Source organism: Fukomys damarensis, unplaced genomic scaffold, assembly GCF_012274545.1.
Source record: "Fukomys damarensis isolate Sample0158 unplaced genomic scaffold, DMR_v1.0_HiC HiC_scaffold_9, whole genome shotgun sequence".
NCBI lineage: Eukaryota > Metazoa > Chordata > Mammalia > Rodentia > Bathyergidae > Fukomys > Fukomys damarensis.
The window spans coordinates 40,856,652-40,864,885 of record NW_022900921.1 but is presented as its reverse complement, the minus strand read 5'-3'; the positions used below and the strand labels follow the sequence as shown (position 1 = coordinate 40,864,885).

General features: G+C 41.1%; 1 protein-coding gene across 5 annotated transcripts in view; it reads right to left on the bottom strand.

Moving 5' to 3' along the window:
* Window positions 1-6,580, bottom strand: part of Znf2 (zinc finger protein 2) — a 15,809-nt gene extending 9,229 nt beyond the window's left edge. Inside the window, exon 1 of one of the 5 annotated variants that reach the window (XM_033761689.1) lies at window positions 6,530-6,580. The gene's annotated coding sequence lies outside the window, so the exon portion shown is untranslated. Of the gene's footprint in view, window positions 1-6,376 lie in introns of all 5 variants that reach the window. The other 4 variants (XM_010638157.3, XM_033761691.1, XM_033761690.1 and 1 more) reach the window with 4 other exon arrangements.
* Window positions 6,581-8,234: the final 1,654 nt, after the last annotated feature.

Here is an 8,234-nt window from a genome sequence, read left to right as displayed (position 1 = left end):
TATTCCCAAAATTGATTTATCTCAGAAGAGAAGAAAATGAAATTAGGGAAGAAAACACAGGAGATTTCAACTTTGACTTTAATTTTTTTTCTAAAAAAAAAAATTCACAAACTATTGTGAAAAAAGTCTTTTAAAATGACACATTTGTAGTACATAAGATCCTAATGATATAATGGACAATGTGAAATAGGAAGAAAGGGGCTAAAGGTGTAGAGAAAGTGGGAAGGGTAGGGGAAAGGTAATAAGACAAAAGAAAAAAATATGAGAAAATGAAAAAATGGAAATAAAGTGTTTGTAAATGGGGAGGGGAGGAGGGGGTGAAGGGAGGGCAGAGGCGAGGGGAAAAAATGAGAACCAAGACCTGTCATGTAAAGGTACAAGATCCCAATAATGAATGTAATTGTACTGTATACCTAAAATGTACCAATAAACTCAATGAGAAAAAAAAATAAAATGACACATTTGTGCATATCCAAATGTATAGAAAAAAGATTATTAAAATGTGAGATTTGAGTGATGGCACTAAAAGTGACTTTAATTTTTTTATAGTTCTTTACATCTCCTGAGTATTTAAATAAGTGTATGTAAGCCAGTCATGGTGGCACACACCTGAAATCCCAGCACTCAGGAGACAGAGGCAGGAGGATCACTGTGAGTTCAAAGCCAGCCTGAACTACATACAAAGACCTGGACTCAAAAAAAAAAAAAAAAAAAGCGCATGCAGTTACTTTGGTGTACAGGAAAAACAGGAAGGAAAGAAGAGAATATGCAGAAGTTACAGCAGACCTGAGACTGAAGGTCTTAGAAAGTTCAGCTTGCAAGGTTGAGCCTTAGCTGGCATTGGGTAACTTGGATTCTGAGAGTCCCTTGATTCCTTAAGAGCAAAGGGTCGTCTACAGTACTTATGCGGTTTCAATGAACATCTGCTTTTTTGCTGGTGGAGCTAGAATATGGTGTGTTAGACAGAGGATGCCAAGTGCCCAGTCTTCAATAAAAACCTGGACACTGAGTCTCTGAGGAAGCAGAGACATCACACACACTGCTGTAGTTTGGTGGTAGAGCAGAAGTGTGCTCTGTGTGTCCTCTCAGAGAAGTAGAGAAGCCACATAAACCCATACATGGAATCCCTCAGACTCTGCCTGCATATCCTTGAAAAACTGTCATAAACTCACAACTACAGGCTAAGTCCTAAGTCCTTCTTCCGAGTCCCTGAATAGAATGGGGGGGGTGGTCTTGAGTACCTGTGACCAAGGAGGCCATACCATTCTGAGATGCTGTAGCAGGATGGCTCTAGATGGCAAGAGTGAAGACCAGTGAGTATAATTAAGGTAGAAATAATGAAGAACTGAGTGAATGTAATGGCAGCAGAAATGGAGAGAATGGAAAGCACTGTCAAGTCACTAAGAAAGGCTGGGTGTGATGGCACACACCTGTAATCACAGCAATCAGGAGGCTAAGGAAGGACTGTTACCAGGTCTAGGCCAGCCAGGGCTACACCGTGAGTTCAAGGCCAGGCCGAACTACATTGCAAAACCCTGTCTCAAACAAACAAAAATAGACAAAATGACGAAGGGGAGGCTTAAGGAGGCTGGAGAACAAGGATGACTTATGGGTCACTAAAGAGCAACAGAGAACACAACCGAAGGGAAAGCTAATGAGGTAGTTTGGGACACAGAATTTGAGCCAATCCTATTGTGTGTGTGTATGCTGGCAGTCTGAACTAGGTCTTGCACACGCATACATCCTTGAATAAAAAACTCAGATGACTCTGGCTTCCAGTGGCCAAACAATAAATTTTATTATAGCTGAATAAAATAACTTGAATTTTGAAAGACTGAATTTCACATTCAAAAATCGTGAAGTTAATATGAAGTATACCTCCCCAAATGGATGAAATAGAAAGGCAGTGTTTACAGATATACTTTTGGGATATATACTTTATCTAGTCATGTATGAAAAAGTAACCAGGGAATGGGGATTATCCAAGTAATGCCAGAAATAGGAATCACATATACCAAACAGGGAGGGCTAATATAAGTACCAGGGGCACATAGAACAGGCAAAAAGATGTGCTCCTGCCAACAAACCAATCTGACTAAAGAAGCAAAGTAGCTGCAGAGATACCTGCCTGCTGCAGGAATGACCCCTCTAACTGGATTTATAAGATAGAAGAAACAATTACATTTTCAAAAAATGCCAAAACCCAGACCAATACATATATATATATATTTATTGGTCTTCTGGTAGTTTCTAACTCTATAGTGAGCCTATTATGTTCTTGGATATGCTTTTGGATTTTCTAATGTATTGGTCTACTATCTATGTGGCTATACTTTTGTGAAAATAAATCATTACAATGAAAATATTAATAGAATACGTTATTTAACACTGGCTGAACAAAATTTAAAAGAATATCACCTTAAGGGTGGATATCAGTTTGTAAAAACTAAAACCTATGTGAAGAGCAAAATCTCAAAGAAAAAATCTTACTAGAAAAACAAGTTTGCCCTAACTGTAAAAAAATTTTTTTAAAAGCATCCTAAAGAAGAGACTAGGGTTTAAAACTCATTGGGAGGAAGCAGAGAGTAATGTATACCCAAAAGGAAACTAAATATTTTTGGTTGATAATCAGAACTCTATGTGTATTTTTTGTTTTTTAAAACAGTCTCACTATGTAGTTCAAGCTGGCCTTAAACTCTCGGCAATCCTCTTGCCTCAGCCTCCCGAGTGTGTGGGCCTGGCAGAATCCTACTTGTATTATCTAACGCTGCTCTTTTTCGTTTTTGTATTATTTTATATTTTGGTACCGGGGATCGAACTTGGGTCTTTGCGCTTGTGAGGCAGGCGGTGGCACCCTGAGCTAAATCCCCAGCCCTCCTTTTACTTTTTTGTCTATTAAGATTCCTATATCCCACCAAGACTTGTCATGTAGAGGTACAAGATCCCAACAATGAATGTAACTGTACTGTATCCCTAAAATGTACCAATAAACTCAATTAAAGCTGAAAAAAAATCAAACTAAATAAATAATTTTGGAATTTATCTAAAAAAAAAAAGATTCCTATAACCCCAGAAGGTAATCCAAATAAATACTTAGGCCCAAGGAAGATGTCAGAATAAGTACTTAGAAATAAAGGTAAGTATAGTCATTATAAGTAGCAGCAGCTCTGGCATCAGACTGACTGAAAATTAAAATTGAGCACTGCCTTTCTCTACTTATGCAACCTTAGGAAAGTTTCTTAAACTCTGTCTCAGTCCATCTATAAAACTTGAACATGTAGTCATCTCATATAGTTAATGTAACGCTTAAATAGGTTAATACCTACAAAGCATTTGGAATAATGTGCTAAGCAAATGTTAGCATCACAGAAAAGTGATAATTCTAGGAAGGTAGAAATAATGAAAATATTAATGACATTGTGTGGCTGCTACTTTAGATAGGTTATGTGTAAGTATAGTTAAGAACTTTTTTTTTCCCCTATACATATTGTTTTATTACTTGTAGTTTTATTTATTTTACCCTAAAATGTTTAGAGGTCCTTCCATGCCATATTTATCCTACTTTTTTCTTCCTTTTCTTTATTAGTGTATGTTTATATACATAACCCATTCACTGTGGAGCACTGGTCCATATACATATAGCATCTTGATCCTTTTTATGTCCCCTTCCCCTTCCTAGTAAGGACTGTGGAATGAGGATATTTGTGTATGTTGTCTAACACACTGAAGCTTTTTGAACAAATCAAACTACATCTAAAATTGTACTTGGAGTTGCTCAAAGTTTAAATGCTTAAAGAAAAAATTCAAAGTTTTGTTTATTAGATGATGACTTTAATAAACTGACCAATGAACAGATTACAAATGGCACTGGGTATAACCGCTCCTCAGGCATTAAACCAGTTGACACTCCCAAAGTGCTCATCACCTAGGGCTCCCTACCAGGTAGATATCATTCCCCCTAGCTTTACGGTCCACCAGCGGTCACTTCAGTAGGTCCTCACTGACCCTCAGCCCTACCAAGCTCATATGGAGTCACAGCCAGTCCCGCCCACCCCCGACTTCTGTTTTCTCTTTTCCTATTCCTGGATTGCTGAGTATGAGCAGAGAAAATTCTTCAAATTCACATTCTATAAACTTCAAGTGAGCCCTTTCCTGCCATTGCCTCAAAAGCCTTTACTGCTCTCATCTTAGCCACATGGCTATTCCACACCTGTTCTCTCCACAGCTATTTAAACCTCCAAGGCTACCAATCAACTTTAGCATAACTTTTGTCTTTTACACTTCAAGATTTGCATGGGTAGGGCTGGGGATTTGGCTCAGTTGTTCCGCCAATTGCCTGGCAAGCACAATGGCCCGAGTTCAATTCCTGGTACCAAAAAAAAAAAAAAAAGATTTGCATGGGTAGGGCTGGGGATTTGGCCCAGTTGTTCCACCAATTGCCTGGCAAGCACAAGGGCCCGAGTTCAATTCCTGGTACCAAAAAAAAAAAAAAAAGATTTGCATGGGTGAGTCTCATGGGAGGCAGGAACTACATGGTAGAAAGCACTTCACAGGCCTATAATTATTAATCATGAACCCTTGGCAAGTTACTTGAGGCAACCATCAACCCAGTGGTTTAATACTTAGCCTCACAAAGCAGTCATAAATAGTAAATGAGATAATGTAGTATTTATCATAGTTTATTCAATAAATGAAAGTTCTATTCCTTTCTACTCATTCACCCCACTATTTGACAAATATTTATTAAGTACCTATTATGGGTAGGCAGCAAGATGTGTAAAGTCAATAACACATCTTGTCTGTCTCCAGGATTTGACCTTTGTGTCCTACCTCCATGTCCTACTTTCTTCCACTACTATTTTCTCAGAATTTGCTACCTGCCTTTCCAGTGCTCTTTTCCCCGGCATCTTCCATCTCTCTAGTAGCTCCTTTCCATGCCTTCAAGCACATGCAAGCCTCCTTTACCTGAGACTATCCTGAATCCTACAGCCTTCCTCTAGCAAAACAGCTCTCCTTTAGGTTTCCCATCATGATCAAACTTCTTTGATGAATATTACTTATGTACTGTCTCCATACTGTTCCCGTTTACTGGAATCCCTGTTATTCTGCTCTTGCCTCTCACACACATGAAATGACACACTTGAAATCTAGCAATGCATTTCTGATGTCAATTCCAACAATCTTTTCCTCATTTTCTTCATTTCGCTACAGCTTTTAAATGTTTTGATTGTCTTCTTTAGCAGTTACTGTAGCTGTTATGAGAGTGCACTTTCTTCCTAATCCTAATGAAACTGCTGATTCCCTGTGACTTTTTCCCACTTTTGCCCTGATATGTGGATGCTGCCCATAGCCCATCTTTGCACAGTGTTTTTGTTGTACAAAGTGACTGCACATTTTGCATTAAGTACTCTGCCACCACCTCAAACTACCTTCCTTTACACTCCCCACCCAAGTCAACTCCAGTTCCTGCTTTGCATTTCTTTTTTTCAGGCTGGTCTTGAACTCACTGTGGAACCCAGGGTGCTTGAACTCTCCGTGATCCTCCTGCCTCAAAGCCCAGTGTGCTGGGATCACTGGCATTCACCTCTACACCCAGCTGCTATCTATACATTTCTATCAGATGTTATATGATTCCCAGTGGCCCGAAATCCAAACACTTACTTCACTTTTTCCTCCTAAATCTAGCCACCAGGTCCTTTTGGCTTTTCTGCAATGTCATTTGCGTCCTTTCCCTATCACAATCACCATCAAAATTCAGGTCCTAAACAGCCTACTATGGAACTACTACACATTCCTCACTTATTCTCTGCCATTGGTTCCTTCCACTCTGTCCTGAATGTGACTTTTGAATAACTATCCGGAAATTTCTACTCAAGGCAGCCCACGGATAGGGCACATACAATCTACCCTGACGGCTGGGTCTTATCCCGAGACTCTGCCCTGGCCTCAGTTATGCTTTTTCGCCTTGGTCTTCCGTTATTCCTTGACACTGCACGCCATAAAAACACCTCCCTTTTGTATCTGCCTAACGCTTTGTTAGTTCTTTAGCCTGCCATCCTCCCCATCAAAACCTATCTCTTCTGCGCTCGCGCGGAGGCTCAAGCCAGGGAGCTAAATGAGGCGGTGTGGGGCACTTTTCTGGGTAAGAGGAAGGGACCGGAGTGGGTGGCAACACAGACTGAATGTCAGTTCCACCTACGTCCAGCAAGCACGTATCGCGGGAAGAAGGAACTGGAGGAGCAAGGCAGCCCCTAGACTTCCAACCTGAAAGCCCGGGATCTGGCATACGATGCGGGTACACCGTAAGCCCAAGCCAACAGTGCCCACACCCCACGGAACACATGCGCACGCTGGGGGGACAACTTTCCCTCCGTACCCCTCGGAGCCAGGGCGTCGCCACACACCCTCTGCAGGCTGGGTCCGCCCGCGTCACCCCGTTCTGCTCCCACAGCACCTCCACCAGGTCCCCAAGGTCCCCTTCTTTCGGCCGCTGTGCTCACTCGGCTCCTCGCAGACCCGAAACCCTCACCTCCGGCACAGAATGCTGGGACCCGGGAAGACTGCACCTCTTCAGATTGGAAAAGCAATGCGCATGCGCAGAGATCTTTGGCCGTCGAGCACCCAATCATTGTGCCGACTTCGCACAGACTCCATTTCCCAGAAGTCTCTGCGCCAGGCTCGCTTCAAAATGACGTTAAAAAATCTGCGCAGGGGTACACTCCTGAGAAATTGAGTGTTGACGCGACGGTATAATCTCCTTAGAGGGCAGAGGAAGTGATCATAGATGCCTCAGAGGTTTAAGATCTTCATAAGTACTGCCTACGGGTGATGTAACATTGCTCCATTCCTCCAATTGTAGGGCTGTGCGAAGGAAACTCGTTTCCCTGATCCTACCGTCTTCTATTCCTAGGGAGGATCCAGGTTACTCGAGCCTTTGGGCTTTGGAAAAGGCATTTTGGACAGAAAGACTTGGAGTTTGGTTCCGAGGAAAGGTCTGTTCAAGTATGTGCCCCGGAAGAATAGAAAGACCCTGTGTGTACTTAACTGGGCAATGGGGAATGACTCCCAGCAGTCCGATCATACACCAACCCACCTTTCTTGGTGTTGCTGAAAGGGCCCTGATTGGAGACATGGCAGGAATGTTCAACCTTGGCTGCAGCTGGAATCGTTTGGTGAGCTGGAGACATGTCTTGGGCTCACTAAATGTCTAGAATTTGTAAAGATCCTCTGGTGATTCTAATGTGCAGGTGAAGCTAAAATCCATCGAGATTGACGCTGAAACCATTGAGATTGAAAATTACGAAGGTGATAAAATGTTTCAAGAACAAGTCTACATTTTCACTCTAAAATTTCCTTTTATAAGCAAGTGTGTTGCAAATAGGAACAAGATAGGATTACTGCCCTAAATGAACTCAGTGGAAATATCAAAACATGAAATTACTGCAATACAATGTAGTATGTTCAATAACTATAGGGGTACAATGGGGGAAGCAATTAACCATGGCAAGAAAAGGTGGAAAACCTTCCTATAATTGGTATATTTCAAAGTGAAAAATTGCATTGTTAAGAAAATGCTTCCTATAAATGGTAAATTTGAGCAATTACATTGTTAAGAAAAAGTGCAATCTATGGGCCAGGAATTTAGCTCAGTGCTGTGGCCATCTGCCTCTCAAGTGCAAAGTCCTGAGTTTGATCCCAAGTACAAAAAAAAAAAAGGAATAAAAGTGTAATCTATGCAGAGAGAATAGTACATACAAAGGGATAGACTGGAGGATAAAAAGCAAAGAATTAGTAGCAAGATGAATGGCTGCTGGATAAGGTTTAGGACAGTACCTTGAGGTCATGTGGCAGATTTTGTGCTGCACTGGGTTGGACCTTCCTGGAGGATTACAACTTCATTAAATTCATAACATCTAAGACATATATTTTCTTGCTGTTTTCTCTTATATGGTGATGATGATGATGATGATGATTCATCTAGCCTTATACTGAGAGAGGAAAGGTCGGGGTCCTAAACAGGTTTCCTTCTACAGTTCTCCACACATTGGCAGGTCCTAGGCTTTATTGTTTAGGTCAAAGTGGAAGTGTATGTGTGTTTTGTAGAATTTTAAAAGTCAGGTTTGCTTCTCATGTCTCAGGATCCCAGCTCACACTATGTACTTATTTTAAAACAATAATTTATTATTTTCCAATTTTGTGTGGGCAAGGCAATAATTCTGGTTTACATGGTGTTA